Here is an 18,480-nt window from a genome sequence, read left to right as displayed (position 1 = left end):
TAAGCCTCAACAGATTTTACTCATACTGAACATATTCAGGAAGTGCTAAATACTTTACATCTGTTGCCTTATAACAGCCCTGAAAACATTACAACAATGTAATAGGAGCAGCATATTCTTATACTCAGGAAAATCTAAGCCTGGAGCAATGCTCTATCTCTTACACTCTTTGTGATCTTAGAGCTACAAAATGTATCTGAGCCAGCTTCTTCATATATTAGAGGATTGGCCTTCACTGCAAATAATTGAGGGATAAATGACATCATAGCTATCCTGGCACATGAGTAGGAATTCAGGAGGCATCACCTCCCCTGTTTTATGGATAAAGGAATTAAAGTGTTAACTGATGCATTTAATGTGACCCTGGTCACATTCAGATGAGAGAACAATGTATGTGTGGCTGTCAAAAGCGTGGTCTCTAGAACCAGATGACACGGTACTGGTTCTTATAGCTGTATTGTTTGGATAGGTTGTTTAATTGCCTTGTGCCTTTGTTTCCTCCCAGATAAAATGAGAAGAAGGAAATGTCTGAAAATAGTTATTAAATAATGCAAGCACTTGGCACAAAGCCTAGCACATAAAATGCACAATGCAATTTAATAACAAATAACATAGAACTCACTGTCTCTGGTACGTATTCCATTGACTGAACTGTGGTACTGCCCATTATGGGACACTACAGGGGTGGGGTACAAAGACATTCTGGTTTAGGGGTGATTTTGCTTTGCTATGTTTAAGATCTGATAAGGAAGAGAAGTAAGTTTATCAGCAAATCACTTATCCTTCACCTTCCCATTGAGAGGTTGCTTTTCACCCCTTTAAGATACTTATCATTTTCACTTAATTCCAGGAATTTTTAAATGTCCCTCCTGATTCCTTCAAGGACCCATTGATCATTGAAGAGAGCACTATTCATTCCCTAAGTTTCTGTGATTATGCTGCTATTGAGTTCTAGTTTAATTCTGTTACCTAATAAGATATAAGAAATTGTTTTAAATTCTGGATATTAATATTTGGACAGAGTATTCTGCATGAATTTTTTAAATCTATTTGATATATTACATAATTTTATTCTGAAGTTTTGGGTTTGTATTATCACCCCAAATATGTGTGTGGGTTACTAAAGTCATTCATCATTATTATGTTAAAAACTTAGAACTTTTTATGCCCATCAGTATTTATTTCATAAAATTGAAACCCAAACACTTGGTACAGATACATTTACAGTTATTTTGTCATCTTGATGAATTATTCCCTATACTTTGTCTACTCCTCAATCTTTAATTTGAAGTCTACTTTCTTGAGTATCAGATTAGCTCTGCCATCATCATTCCCACATCCATTTCCTTGATACAGTGACTTCCACTCTGTGGCTCTTTTGGTGTCTTTGTAAGTGAGATGTGTTTCTTGGAGACAACAGATTTTTGAATGTTAAACAATCCATTTAAATAGTTGGCATCTCTTTATTCTTAAGGTGAAGCCATTTATAATTATCAACTAGTTCATGTGAGCTAGATCTTAAAGTTTATCTGAAATAATAAACTCCTATGTCTACATTAAAATATAGATGAGTTTCTATCCTTTTTGACATGTTCAATTCTCTTACACCAGTAGCAATGAGGACTAGCTGGTCCTCATTAATTTCCCATTATCCTTCCCCTGAAGGGCATGCACAGCTCACTTAATTGCTTTATACTACAGTACACTGCTTTTTAGACCCAATCTGTTTCCTTCCACTGTAACAGCATGGAAATAAATAAGCAACTTTCATACTTAGGAAACATAAGCTTGCCAGAATCAACTTCAGAGTTGCTTGATTAATAAAGCAGAGACGTTGGATGAAAGACATTTTACAATGCAAACACTATTCTATCAGACAGTAGATTGGGTATGAGACATAACCCACTGTTGTCTCACCGTGAGGCCTGGTAAAAACTGTTCCAGTATGAAAACGTGCACAACTTCCTTATGATGAATGTTCTCCTTTAGTTTGAAAACTGAAGGGGGAGCAACGGAGAGCCAACTGTCCTGTTGTTGGTTGTATTGGCTTTCCGTGAGCTATGAGCAGCCTTCATGACTCACAGCAAGTATATTTTTTATGTCTTGTTTATTAATGGACAGAAAAGCTAGCTTGAAATGAAATTGATTTTATTCACTAAGGATTTTATACTCCATTGCACAACCACAACCCAGCAAATTCTTCATTAAGAGAGATAATTGCTTTAATGAAGATTAAATATAATTCAAAATTCACATTTATCTTTATCTACCTAATGCAGGTCAGAATTAACCAAAAGTTGTTGGAGAAAGCAAAAATTAGGTTTCCTTAGAAATGTCCTCATCCCTTTGAGCTGAAAGTCTCACCTGACAATCATTCCTGATTTTCTTTCCATTTCTCCTCTTTTTCTCATGGCATCTACCCAAATAAAGCCTCTGTTACCTAATAATCTTAATTTTGTGATTTTTGTCAGAAACTTTAGGATAGCAGCAATTAATATCAGAAGTGCTTGGTGAACTATAAAAAGATACATCTATGATGGGCAGGATAGTGAGAAACATTAAAATCTAAAATGTGTCCAGTTGGTTTGAGACATATCCTCTTTCCTTAACACAGAGAACTTCTAGTCTGCCTGGCAAAGACAGGGAGCTGAGAATGAGGTTGAACAGATTGCTCAACTCATATGCAATATGCTATTAAAACTGCTCATCACCAATGACATATACGCACTTTTGTGGAAAAGCATTTACCTAAGAGAAAGAAAAATACAACTTTGACTACTGGTATCTTCTCTGGTAATATGTCTGAGCTTAAAAATGTTGCTTGGCTTCTGAGTCTAAGGCACCCCATTATAAGATGTGGCTTAAAAATGTCCACTTCAATTCCTAATATGTACAAGACGTTACCATATTGTAAATCTTCTTTGGAAAACTCTAAATAATATACAAATGGTTCAGCTTCTCTCCTTACCCCCAAAGACTTAACACTTGAGTCTACAAATATAACCAGCAAGTTTTGCTTTGGGTTTTTGCCATTACTAATGTAAAAGTTTGCTAATGTCAAAGGAGCGGACACAGAGGTATAGTTTCTTTGATACTATAGCAAATATAGGCACAGCCCAGAATGTTTGGACTTTCAAGTTTCATGAAGAAAATATGTGCTGTTTAAATAATATACATATATATATATATATATAAAACTTATTTGTAAATATAATTTTTCATCCAAATTAGGACCCACTCAGAATGAAAGAAAGTTGTACAAGTAATTACACAAGCCAATAGGTATAAACCCAGGTGATCGTGCATAAACTGAATGTATGGTAAGTTTATGTTTAATCTATATAATAACTCTATGAGATATAAACCATTCTCACTATTTTACCAAGGGGAACTTGGATTTATTGAAGTTAATCATGAGTCCAAACACATACAAAATAAGAAATAACAGACCCAAAGTAGAAACCTCTGTCTGTATGGCTCCAGAGGTTCCCTTCACACATATTCTTTCCTTGAAACTCTTTATTCAATCTGTCAAATATACAGTGATGATATTAACTTTAGTATGAACGTTAGTCTTGATTGAATGACTATCACATGCCAAGCTCAAGGTCAATTATCAACTTACACTAGCAAGAAAGATGAGAAAAGTGAAACAAAAGAAAAAAATAACGCCAGTAAAAAACAATTACTTACTAATGAGCACCTGACTCTAAGTACTCAATGCAGCCTGAATACCAAACGCCTGTGCTAAGGCCTATTCAGGGATTCAGAATGACCATCAAAAGGGCTAGAGAGCAATAAGAATGTTTCCCCAGGTGCTGATCTGTATTTTCATGCTCACAGTGAATTCCTAGAGCTAGGTCAATTCACTACTGATTTCACTGCCAACATAAATAAATGTGATTTACTTTTATAACTTGTCATGATCCCGTCCTTGCCTGAGAACTTAGTAGAAGATAAGGATGTTAAAAGAGGATTGACAGTCCTCTCTACTGTGTCTACGCATGAAATGGATGGAGGCCATGTCATATCCCTTCTCCTCTTGGCACACATATGCCAGTCATTATTTCTCTTTTCACACCAAAAGGAGGCCCAGTATAGGCTCAAAGATACAGGTAAACACCCATCACAGCAAAAGAAAACTATTTTAAATCCCTACCCTCACAAATTCCAAAATTTTTCAATTACACTCGTTAATAAGAGACCATTTTCAAAGATTTCTTAATCTCCAGTCCCTATAAATGATATGATGTTTCAATGATCCTAAAATAAGAACAAGTTTGTAGCATGGTTAAAAAAATAAGCAACTCTAAATCAAACTCCATTCTGCTTCTATGATAGGGTTGTGATTATCAGACAGTTCTCAAACAACCTGGACCCAAACTTCTCAATGATGAATTTTAATGAGCATAAAAATTGCCTATAGCCCGACTATGTATTAAAACATTTTCCCTTGGAGGTTCTGCATTGTTTGGCTTGGGATAAAGTCAGAGAATTTGGGTTGCTAGGTATCCAGATGATGATGGTAGTGACCAGGTATCACACTTTGAACCACACTGAGTGGTACCAATAATACAAAGCTCACAGTTCCTACTAAGGTATGAAGAGATGTAATGATTCTGCCCAGAGGTGCTGAATCACGATGCTTCAAAGCCAGCGTCGAGAAGAGGCTCAACCATACACCCAGAGAATTAGCAGTAATAAAATATAGGGCCATCTAATCGCTTCCAGTGTGCGAGGTTCAAAATTTAATTATATACCAATCCCTTTTGCTATAATTCCTTCTATTTGGCAGTAAAAACTAGGGCTCTGGTCTCATACTGTACATTTACCCAAAGGCTTCTCAATTCTCTATTTCTTTTATCAGTAAATAGAGGTTTTGGTTCACAGATTTGTCCCCCGGGCTCAGCTGCATCTCTGTGGCATCCAACCTCTGTTTAAAGTCATCTTGATTACTATTTTGGAAAATAAAGCACAACCCTCCCTATTAGAACAGTACCGGGGAAACAAAGTAGTATTTACACTTCTAAGAGCAGGAATCTCCCCTTGTAACAATTTGATCCTAAGATCAGCCAGAGTCCTTCAGTTTGTCCTTGTCTAACTCAGCTCTGTGATCAGGGAACAGCCTCCCTCCCTTCTTCCTCCTCCCTCCCTCCCCTCCTTTCATTCCAGCTTCCTCTCTTTGCGACATTATTTAATCTCTCAGTCGCAGCTTCTTGGGATTAGCTACAGCATCTATTAATAGTTTTACTTCTGTTTACAGTTCTAAAGGGGAGAAAAATGGCTCATTCCTTTTTGCTGCAATCTTGAAGATACGTCTTATTGCAGCAGGAGCAAGATGCACAAGCCCCGTGAATAACCTATTTCCACAATCCGTTCCACTGTAAAGATGCTAATGTGCTTCCATGCCGAATGGATCCATTTAATAGGCAGAACAAGTTGGATATAAACTCTTTAATTGCTTTCAGCACACCGATTATCTTCCTGTGTCACCTATTGTATAATGCAAAAATGTTAACAAAAGCACTTACTGAAGACATTATTGGGAATTAAAAAACAAAGAACCATCAGTTGTCGCTAAATATGCCTTTCATGTTCCCAAATGAAAAGCATTTGTGCACTCAAGAAACAGAATCGGAGTGTGTAGGCCTGCCGTTGTCAGATGCAAACATCTTCATTAGATTTTGATCCAGCTGTTGCAAGATCTATAAAAAGAGCTATCTAAGCTGGCAACTCATTACTGGTTATTTCAAGAAAATTCAGGAAACTATCCTTAAACCTGCAATAGTCTTTACTGAAAATTTCTCTGTTTGGGTAGTTCGTTTTGGAAGAACAGCACTGAAAACCTGTACCAAGCTGGCTTCTGAGTAGTACCTTAAAAGACGCCTTGACACCCGAAAAAAATCTGGGTTACCTCAAAGGATGCAATAATAATATCTCAAAAAACATAGTGGTACTCAACAGATGCAGTAGCACCTCAAAAACTACAGCCTTGTCTGTGCCTTAGGGAAAAGCTGAGCCAAGCTGTATTTGTGGATGCTTGAACCATAAATCTTGGTCCATCATCCCTCTATCTCCTTCTCTAACCTAACTGCTTTGCTTTAACAGCATATAAATAAGAGTTCCCAAACACCCAAACCTGTGTCTTATGGACCCAAACCAAAAGATTAGTATGCACTCTGTCTTTTTCTTAATATGACTTGCTTTCTCTGTTGCAATAAATCTTCTCATGCATATTGGCAATCAGTTTGTTTCTTACCATGTTATTTTCTGCAACCACACAATGTTCAAAAGAAGAGGAAAAGCTAATCAAGAAAATAAGCAAAGAAGAAAGACAACCAAGGGGAAATAGCAAGGGGAAGAGCAAAAGATAAGGTGCCAGATACTCTGACAATAGCATGTAGGAGAGACTTTAGAATGCAAACTATAAATATCAACGATACAGTCAGCTCAACTTCTCTCTGAATTCTGTTGAAAGGGAGGGACCCGCTGACGTCTGAATAGCATCCATATTCATCACAGCCTCTGCCATGTTGACTCAGGGACCTTTCCAGTCAGGTCTTGGTCTCCGGGGACCTCTGATGGACAGAAGACAAACAACTGTCAGAAATGTCACTGTCATTTATGAAGAGCTCTTTCCCCTCTCGGTCAATAGATGACCCCATTTATGATGAAGAAAATCACAAATCACAATCACTGTTATCCAGCCTCAGAAAACAAAAAGAAAACAGTGCACAGACCACTAGCTAGATCTGCTTCACCGATTTTTGGCTTTGTCTCTGATTTACTCAGTACATTATCTATATTATACTCAAAAGCAAATTGAAATTCTCAAAATAGTGATGTAATAGCATACTGTTTGTTTGAATTAGACCTAAGAGTTCATTTGGGGATCATTTTATTACTTTTATATTGTTATTAAAACTACTACCAAATCTTAATGATCTTGAGACCTACAGCCTATATTTCTTCACATATTCTATTGCAAGTCCTTCAATATACCATTTCCCTGTATCACCCCAGCTGTCTCCTTGCCTGCTATTGACTCACTTCATGGAGTCAGGAGGCTGGGCTGCAGAAGTTAGGGCCCCATCCTCCCTCAAAACAGAACTAGATGCTGACTTGGTCACCAGAACCAGAGTATCTTTCTGAAATGGAGGTCTGATCATAAGGTTCCCATGTGTCACACAGTAAAATCACACTCCTACTGTGAGGCAACAGGCAAGTTATTAAACTCCTATATGGCCCAATTAAAATAACAATAATAATAATGAGGAAAATGTGTAAAAAGCACTCTTCACAGAGCTAATAAAAGCTGATGTTATTGGTGACATTATCTCATCAGCCACAGTCCTTTCCTGTCCTCTCTTTGCTCAACCTTGTAGCCATACTCAATAACATGCTGCTCCATGCTCCCGTGACCTGTCTCACCTCTTGACCTAAAGTTTCTTGTTTGCACTACCACGTTCTTCCTCCTCTCCCTTGGCCAGCCTCACCTCTGTGAATTTATGAACTATCAACTTAAGTACATATTAAGAGGGCTTTCTCCAATCACAAATTGGTTTTATTTCCTCAATATACCCATTGTTGCATATTTCTTCTCCTACAATATAGACTGTGCATTATCATGACGTCCTCACAGAGTCATTCCAAAGGACCTGAGATTAACTTGACTTGGTTGACATTGTATCATTTCAATTGCAGGCATAATATAGAGTAGACCAGATTACAGTGCAACTAAAAAAGAAATTTTGTCATATTGCAATGACAAACAGTAAGCCTTCATTCATACTATATACGTGATTTTCTCAAAATAGCTCTATAGATTCCATGCCAAAATGACACTCACCCTACCCCACCCACCCCTGACAATATTGTTGGAGAAAACAGGAGCACAGTAACAAACAACTGTCTCTTGTAATTTTTCCATCTGGAAATGATCCATCTTATTTCTCTTCATATTTTACCAGCTAGGATAAGCCACATGGCAAGGCTTAATGCCAGTCAAGTGAGGAATCCTCTTACAGAGAGGGCACCACGAAAAAGGAGACCAAAATATTTAGCAAACAGTAATATATGCTCACAACAGACCTCAACAAATGTTAGTTTAATGAAATTTTTCTTTGCTGCAAGCTGACAAGCATAAATCACACACCAGTTGAAATCTTGCCAGAAATTTCTCTAAGACACTCAAAGAGATATTCATGTTAAAGGGAAAAAAAAGAATTTTATACTCACTCTCCTTCTGGTCTAAGATCTCTCTTTTGCAATAGAAATCCATTGCATATGTATGTAGTAACAGTTTCTAAACTATAGCAGTACACCCCTTGAGTAAAGAAAGACAATTAAGCCCAACAAAATGTGTGACTTGATTGCTTGACTCTGTGCAAGACGTGAATATGACAAAGGAGATTGTATCCAGTCTCATGAAGCATAAATTAAAAAGAAAACTTTAAATGTCGTGTCAATGACTCAGATAGGACCAAGGAAAGTTAAATTACACATCCATTCTAGGAGCTAAATAGTCACAAAGCCAAGACTACAACATGCATGGAGAATTCACAGCAAATAACCTTTCAAATATGATACATTACCTTCTCATAATTAGCATCAGCAAAGGAGAATGGTGAGAAAGAACAGCTTTCAGCCCATGAGGAAACTGAGGCCTTGGGACATGAAGTGACTTTCTCCATTATGCACCTTACTAGTCCTGCTTTACTTGACCACACACAGGAAAGCCATTTTGCTTCAGCACTTAGGTCAATACCTGCCCCACACTAAGGACAGGGGTTTGTTTGCAGAGTTGAATTAGAATGAATTGAAATGATACAATTTAGAAATTTATTTCCCTCCTCCATAATCCTCCTCTCCATCCCCTTTGAAGCTTTAGACTTTTCAGACTAACAAGTTACAAGAACCAGCTTTAAATAATTTTCCCTCTAAATATCCTTATTCTGGACTCAGTTCATATTTATAATGGCCTTATGCCTTTGTAAGAAACAATAATATCTAGAAATTATGTCATCTCATGGCATTTACAGAAACACCCCAGGAACTGGAAAGAAGATCCCTAATAATAGAAGCCCCCAAGACCATTAGACAAAAAATTTTTATTCCCTCTGAGCTAAGCAGGTCAATTGGGAAATGACATAACCCAGAAACGCCTAAGCCAGAGCAACAAATGCTATTAAGTTGCTGTCTTCTGACAACTAAGTGATATGTAGAAGGAATAAGAATTAAATTTAGAGACAGAGTACAGACACTGGCTGGGCTCCAGAGCTGAGGGATATTAAATAAGAGAGAAACAATAGCTCTGTCAAGTCTAATTGTTGGAAGCATAAAACTCTTCCCATACATCTTGAGCTGAATGGAGCTGCACAGGGTTGAGATGGACTGTGAAGCCATACTCACACAGACCAGCACATGCCATTGCAGTGAATGCCTCCTCTACAGGGAATTTGGCTTTGCCCATTTTTCCTTCTTCTTACGCTACACTTGGGCATTGAGACAATTGAAAAATAGAAGAGTTATAGAAAACTGCACATTACAAAGCCTTTTTAGTAAGTTAGAGAATTGACTGCACTGTGAGACAACTCTGGACTTTTTGGTCCAGCTGTAATCATTCATGTTTTGTTATATGAGTTCAGTCCCAGCTTTCCCACCAATAAATAGAGATGCTATTTTCACAAAGCAAAGGTGGTCACTGAGGACTAAATGACATAACTATAATGATACTGAGACTTTGTAAGCATTTGCAGCAATGAATCTTCTTTGATTTTTTCCTTTAATGGGTAAGTGAGGCCTTGCATTTAGTAACTACACATAAGTCCAAATGAAATTTTTTTTCATGAATTTTAAATACAAACCTAGCTTTCTTCCTTTCAGTTAATTAATGGACATCCACCTAACACGAAGAACAGGCAAGCCTATGTGGTTTATTCTAAACATTCAAACACCTTTCTCAGAGTGTGAGAAATCAGGCAATTTGTGGAGCCCCTTTTATCAGTTTTAGTTGATAAGTAATCAAGATGATTTGGATTTTCTTAAAAATATTTTTGTGCAATTGGTATATTCAATGTAAAGATAATAATAAAAGATAATCTCTTAGACAGAAGCTCAATAAAAAGTAGTGTGCTTTTATTTCAGAATATATTGATAGGAAATTACTTGTATCTAACTACTTTCATGTTACAAAAGTGTATCTGTATTTATCTACACATTTATCTCCATATACTGGCTAGTCACTAAAACTGCCATCATCTTTCTTCCTAGAATATCAATTTCCTTCTTGTAAAAGATTTGCTGAATGATACGATCTCTATTGGTGCCACCATATATTCAGTTAAAATGTGATCTGTCATTCTCTACTCATGTATGCTTCTATGTGTGTTCGTTTACAAAGACACTGCTTTTATTTCTCAGAGTCTAAACCTGCCACGGTTTCATGGAAGAGATACCATCATAAGAATGCAGTTTCACACCTGTACCTCGGAGCATCACCACTTCACACCTGTACCTCGGAGCATCACCACTTCACACCTGTACCTCGGAGCATCACCACTTCACACCTGTACCCCGGAGCATCACCACTTCACACCTGTACCTCGGAGCATCACCACTTCACACCTATACCTCAGAGCATCACCACTTCACACCTGTACCTCAGAGCATCACCACTTCACACCTGTACCTCAGAGCAACACCACTTCACACCTGTACCCCAGAGCATCACCACTTCACACCTGTACCTCAGAGCATCACCACTTCACACCTGTACCTCAGAGCATCACCACTTCACACCTGTACCTCAGAGCATCACCACTTCACACCTGTACCTCAGAGCATCACCACTTCACACCTGTACCTCAGAGCATCACCACTTCACACCTGTACCTCAGAGCAACACCACTTTACACCTGTACCCCAGAGCATCACCACTTCACACCTGTACCTCAGAGCATCACCACTTCACACCTGTACCTCAGAGCATCACCACTTCACACCTGTACCCCAGAGCATCACCACTTCACACCTGTACCTCAGAGCATCACCACTTCACACCTGTACCCCGGAGCATCACCACTTCACACCTGTACCTCGGAGCATCACCACTTCACACCTGTAACTCAGAGCATCACCACTTCACACCTGTACCTCAGAGCATCACCACTTCACACCTGTACCTCGGAGCAACACCATTTCACACCTGTACCTCGGAGCATCACCACTTCACACCTGTACCTCAGAGCAACACCACTTCACACCTGTACCTCAGAGCATCACCACTTCACACCTGTACCTCAGAGCAACACCACTTCACACCTGTACCTCAGAGCATCACCACTTCACACCTGTACCTCAGAGCAACACCACTTCACACCTGTGCCTCAGAGCATCACCACTTCACACCTGTAACTCAGAGCATCACCACTTCACACCTGTACCTCAGAGCAACACCACTTCACACCTGTACCCCGGAGCATCACCACTTCACACCTGTACCCCAGAGCATCACCACTTCACACCTGTGCCTCAGAGCATCACCACTTCACACCTGTACCTCGGATCATCACCACTTCACACCTGTACCTCAGAGCATCACCACTGAAATGTTCTCAGATGACTTTCACACTGGGGATCTCACTTTGTGTCTTCTGACAGAGTCCAGACTGGACTTGCTTAACACCAGTGACCTCCTTGAAGGTGGTTCCTGAAGGAAGCACAAAATATCACAGGAATTACCAGAGGACACATAGATGAGAGGTTTTCCAACCTCATAACACACTGCCTATGACACACACACAAAACACCCAATCTTCATTTAGAGAATTTAAAATGCGAAACTGATGTGGGAGTGATTTCTTTCTAATCTGTTGCTTTCATTGGTTAATTAATAAAGAAATTGCCTAGGCCCATTTGATAGGTCAACCCTTAGGTGGGTGGAGAAAACAGAACAGAATGCTGGGAGAAAGAAGCTGAGTCAGTGAGTTGCCATGATTCTCCCACTCCAGACAGACACAGGTTAAGATCTTTCCTGGTAAGTGCACCTCGTGGTGTTACAGGAAACAAATACTCATTTTTCAGTATCATCACCCTTGTGATCTAAAGATAAATTTGGCGAGATAGAAGAAGCAGTGTTTGCTATTGTAAAACTGTTAACTTGGACAAGTAAAGGGACAATTACAAGTCCAATCAGCTGTAAGTACATGTTATTCACAAGGAATTTTTAGGGCCCAGCATGACAAGCTCAATAGAGGCCTAAGTTTCAGATTATCTGGCTCCAGAAAAGATCACAAACTGAGATCACCAAGGTATCACCCAGGAATGAAACATCCAAGAAGAAATTACCTAATGTCCCAAAGGAAATTCCTAATGTTTCCCATTGTAGATAGGATCACCTGTTGTCTCTTAGCCCAGTATATATCCATCCTCTTTTACCAAGACACTGCTGTCAGACAATCAGGGGTCCTGAACCTTAGAAATTCCTCACCTAACCTCTGTTATGATAAAAAAAAAAAAAACCTACCTCAACTGAGCCCGAGGCTCTCTGATCGTGCCAATGTGTTGGACATGCAGAGAATCCAAGTTCGAACTTGAATAAAGGCTCTTTTCTTTTACATATGGGATTCAGTCTCAAAGGTGGTATTTTAGGGATCCCTGCAATCTGGGCATAACAGAGTTATCATTAAAATACTTGTGAAAAAAGAGAAAGAGTGGACATAATTTTTTTCTGTATAACTCATCCAAAAGTCATATAAATATATAATGCATGACTAATACTATGACCAATACTAGATTCTTATAATAACATTCATGGATCTCTTTAACAAATGGACCACCCAACACTTTCTAATTCAATGTGTGAAAATTAAGGTCATTTCATATTTATAAAGATAAATAGATCGAATATCATCTTCCTTTTTTATTTAGGCCCTTGCCAAGAAAACACTGTATCTGTGGTACATAGAATTCTCTCAGTAAGGTACTTCATATATGTACTGCAGTATTTAAATTAATGTAAACCCTGGCTTGTTGTTCAGTTTCTCTCCTGCCAGGTCCTCCAGCCATTTAATCCCAAGAAAATCACACATTAATTATAAAACTGATTAGCCCATTAGCTAAGGCTTATTAACTCTTATAGCTTACATTAGCCTATTATTCTTATCTATTTTAGCCACATGGCTGGGTTCCTTTATCGGTGAGACAGTCATATCTTCCTTCTTCTGTGGCTGGGAAACGACTGCAGAGGAATGGGCTTCCTTCTTCCCAGCATTCTCCTGTTTTCATTGATCCACCTCTACTTCCTGTCTGGTTGTCCCAAATATATTTCCTGCCTGGCTACTGGCCAATCAGCATTTATTTAAAATACAATTGACAGAATCCAGACCTCTATCCCACACTACTGGCTTCTCAATTCTACAAGCCAGGTAACTCCACGTAACCTTTAAATGAAAAAAAAGGTCTCACATTGAGAGTTAAATAGTTCTTATGTCTTCTAAAGAAACCAGTTAGGAAACAAGCTAAGTGCAAGTTAAGGACCTGTGTCCAGCCAAAGATAATTTTACCTTCTAAGGTAGAAGAAACACTCATATGCTGGCTTCTCTGAATGTTAAAACTAACTGGGCACATTCAAAGTGTTCCTAGCCTCAGTCTGGTATGGGAAGTCCTTCTGTATGTATGTTGATTTTATTGGTTAGTAAATGAAGTGTTTCAGCCAGTGACTTAACAGAGTAAGGCTAGGCAGGAAAATTAAACTGAATACTGGGATAAAGAAGGCAGAGTCAAGAGAAGCCATGTAGCTGCTGCAGGAGTCAGACACCTCTGCTGGAGCCTACTGAAAATTTGCCAATAGGCCACAACCTCATGGTGATGTACAGATTACTGGAGATGGGTTAGTTTAGGATATAAGAGCTAGCTAGCAATACACTTAAGCTATTGGCCAAACAGTACTGCAAATAATATAGCTTCTGAGTGATTATATTTCAGGTCTGGGCAACTGGGAATAAACAAGCAACTTTTCCCAACATATCAGCACCCAACATGGGGTAAATGGGAGGGGACTTCTACATAGATGACCCCAAGCCTTGTCATCATGGCTAAAGAACAGGACATCCCAGACTTGGGACATTGACCAGCAGGATCCCCTGCCATATTGAAAGGTGGAGAGAAGCAGAGTCAACATACAGAGCTGCTGCAACCAAACTACTTGCCATTTTAAGAAGTGGTCCTGGTTAGGAAAGGATTACAGATATGCAATAAAGACAGATTCAGATTAAAAAAAAGACTTCTGAATGGGTCACAATGTTGGATAAATGTATGTAGACTTGAGAGAGAGAAGAAAAAGAATATAGACAGTTACAAAAGAAGTAAATGGTTTTAAAAATTAAAACAAAATCTTTAAAGAGAGTACAGACACTCATAGAAAAAATAAAGCCATGTAAAGATGAAATATATACAGAAAGTCTGGATTATGTATGTTATTGTATTTTCTTTGAATTTTTTGACTGTGAATGAGCTAAGTACAGAAAGACATTTCATTGTACAGGCTGCTAAGCTAAACCAACATATGTTTTAAAGGTGTTTTGACTTTAAAATTTGGGTCTAAGGATTTGTTGCTTTGGAAAAGAGGTTTTTCTTTTGTTTCCACAGAAGATGAGAACCTGTGGATTCTTTCCAGACTAATGTAGTTTGATGGACCAAGACCCCCTGGAAGGTCACTGTGAATACCCTAAAAAATTACTTCACCCAACAAAAAACAGGAAGCAGTTTGGAGAGAACTATGCCCAAATTCACAAATATTGTTTATAAATGTTCATTTATATTTAAAGGGGATATGCTATAGAGATTTGTATTGGTATGAATCTTGGTCTATTGATAAAAATTTTAGGCCAGTTTTGTTATATGTATATTTCTACATTAAGGTATTGTGTTTGTCCTGCCAATTTAAAAATGTAATATATAATTAAGAATTACAAGTTAATAGATAGTCATCTATAACAGACAGTTTGTAATCATTTTAGGTTTTCTAGGTATGTAGAGATATATTTCAATTAGATAGATAATCTTCAAACCTTTCAAAGATGTACAGAATATGGCATTTAAAACATTTTAAGAACTTAAGATTTTTCATGACAGTTCAACACATCTGCTCCTGGCAGCACCAATCTACTTCAAGAGGATGATGGTCATCAAAGAAGCTCCTCATAGAGTTTGTTAGCCATTTGGGCAAGAAACTGTTCTTTCCATGACTGCTTTACTGGACTTGCAGGACTCACAGAAAAAAAAATGAATACAGAAGCTCCCTAAAGAAGGTGAGGCAGTCCTTCAGGATTCCTGCTTTGTGAAAGAGTCTGCCAGACATTCTGCAGGACACAGAAGAAAGTGACTGACAAACTGCCCATATAGGTGGAACTGTCTTCATGGAAAAGTCTGCCAGATACTATGGGCCAGTAGGTTGAAGATGGGTGTCTGCAATATTACAGAAGAACTGCAGATGACTATCCAGGCAAACAGATAGCTCTGTCAATTTTAGAGTTTTGGAAGCTGCTTACAATGCACTATCTGTTTACTTAGGTAAAGTTATATTCTTCTGGAGTCTTTAATGGAGGTGAAGAATAGATATAGTTTTCCTTAGTTATGGTAGAAGATAAAGAAGATATAAATATTGAAACTGTAATTCTTGTTTTATACCTGTTTTGTTATATTTAATTTTACTTTTTTAAAATTAAAACCTTCCTTTTATTTGAACAGAAAAGGGGAAATAGTGTGGGAAGTCCTTCTGTCTATGTGTTGCTTTTATTGGTTAATGAATAAAGCTGTTTCAGCCAGTGGCTTAACAGAATAGGGCAAGGAAGGACTTCCAAGCAAAGAGAGGATAGAGAGAGTAGGTGGAGTCCAGGAGAAGCCATGTAGCCACCTGCAAAAGACAGACTCTCTGGAATTTTGCCAGTAAGCCAAAGCTGCATGGTGATACACAGATTAATAGAAATGGGTTAATTTAAGATATAAAAGTTAGCCAGAAATATGCTTAAGATATTGGCCAAACAGTTTTGCAAATAATATAGTTTCTGAGTGATTATTTCTGTACTGTGCAGCCAGGAACAAAGAAGAGGCCTCTGCCAACATCAGTCCTTAAGACTCTAAGAACATGGGGGCTGGAGAGATGGCTCAGAGGTTAAGAGCACTGACTGTTCTTCCAAAGGTCCTGAGTTCAATTCCCAGCAACCACATGGTGGCTCACAACCATCTGTAATGGGGTCTGGTGCCCTCTTCTGCCTGCAGACATACATGGAAGGAATGCTGTATACATAATAAATAAATAAATATTTAAAAAAAAAGACTCTAAGAACACACAACCTATTCAGAACATTCAGGAGTGGCACTGAGAAGAGAACTAACTTTTCTTATGCCAGACAGCCCTCTCAGTATTTCACAAGCATTAGCACATTTTATTATTGTTTAAAGCTCACTGTGTAAAGATGAGCATTATTTCAAAGAGATCATCAAATAGTTTCAAACTGTTACATAGCTGAGTGAAGTAAGATACTGGTAAATAGCAAATAACAAAAGACTCAAGTAGTGAGTTTATGAGCTCCCATGACCACAGGCTTATCCAGAGGAAATCCTCACTAAAAAATCTGAGTTAGCTCAGAAACACCATGTCTGGCTAACAGGACTCTCGTTCTCCAGGCAATGAATCTTCTGCCTTCATTTTATTGTCCCAATACATGGTGTTGTTTCTCTCTCTTTTTTTCTTTGAAATTTTGATCTCAGAATCACTGGACAACTGGTTCTAAGAACCTCGTTAATTCACATTTTCTCACTCTAATTTAATATTGCTCTATAAATCAGTTTATCTCAAGCAAAGAGCAATGTCTGGAATGGAGCACACCAGGAAATAAGAAGACATTGAGCTTTCATTGAACAAGTAAAAATGTTTTCATATACTTTTGGAGGAAACACATTTACTCTACAATAGATCATAACAAACCTTGCATTTGTACAGCTCTCTCTTCAAAATATTTTCATGCCCTATCATTCCATCCTCAGCAAGCTCTGGGAAATAATCAGGCCAGCTGACCCACAATTCCACCACCAGTGTGTCAGAGCTCCCCATTGTCTACCTCTGTGACAGCATTTGCGCATTTCAGTCTTTCTAATAATCATCATTATAACTGGAGTTAGATGACATCTCATTGTGATTCTGAGTTGTTTACCTGATGATTACCTAAGTCAACAAACCTCAGAGATACTATCCCTTTAAAAAAAAAAAGACACTACTAATTTTAAAATATTAACACATTAGTGGGAAAATTGTAAAGGTAGTATAGACAATTCCTGTGTATAGTACATCCAGTTTCTGGTAGTTACTAAGATTTTATATCAGCATATTATTTATCAAAATTAATGAGCCACCATGGACACTTTATTAGCTAACATCATCCTAAAGTCAAATTTACTTAGTTTCTCCCTAATTCCTTTGTCCTGTTTGCAGAACTCATTTAAGAGACCATGCTGTATTTTCTCCCTAGAGACAATGGAAATTTCTGAAGTCTTTTCTGGGTTTGGTGATCATGATAATTTGTGAAGGAATTTTTGCAGAATATCTTTGATTAGTATTTTCAGGCTTCTGAGAAGGATGGAGTGCTTAAATGCAATTCTCATCATAAATATAAAGGATTATAGATTATTATATGATTTTCAATGTGATCTTCTTCTTGACCACTTCCCTAAGACAATGTTTGTCAGATTTCTGCACTGTGGAACGACCACTGTCTAAACCTTTTCTTTGAAAACACTTGACAACTTGTAACTCATACTAAAGGAACAGAAGATGTTGTTCTGCATCTTGGAAGCAACATAGCTATATAAATCTCTTGAAATGTGCGGTTGTTTGAAAGAAAATGAGCCCCAATAAGAGTGGCACTGTTAAGAAGTGTGGCTTTGTTGAAGTAGATGTGGCTTTGTTGGAGGAATTGTGTCACTGTAAACCTTGATGTCTGTTTTGCTCAAGTTTTGCTCAGTGTGAAACACAGTCTACTTCCTGTTGCCTGAAAGATATGGGACTCTCAGCTTCTTCTCTAGCACCACGTCTGCCTGCATGTCACCATGTTCCACCATGATGATAATGGACTAAACCTCTGAACTATAAGTGAGCCCTAATTTAATGTTTTCCATTATAAGAGTTGCTGTGGTCCTGGTGTCTCTTAACAGCAATAGAAACCCTAACTATTATTTCACATAACTTTTTTTCAATTCCCCTTACATGTTTGTTTATTCAGTCATCTTCTTATATGAAAGTGTCTGTAGGGGAGACCCAGCCAATCACCTTGCTTGTGTGGCGGGGTCCCCCGAGGATTTTTTTACTTATAAAGATTGCGTACATGCCTTCCCTTCGACTTTCCTGTTCTCCGCTGGAACTACGGGTTCTGTGAGTCTTTCCCTAATTAAAGCTGAAAATATTCTTTTTTTTTCTTTTTT

Source organism: Microtus oregoni, unplaced genomic scaffold, assembly GCF_018167655.1.
Source record: "Microtus oregoni isolate MIOR12 unplaced genomic scaffold, Mior012 000005F_ref0000423, whole genome shotgun sequence".
NCBI classification, from domain to species: Eukaryota; Metazoa; Chordata; class Mammalia; order Rodentia; family Cricetidae; genus Microtus; species Microtus oregoni.
This window is presented reverse-complemented; position numbering follows the sequence as displayed.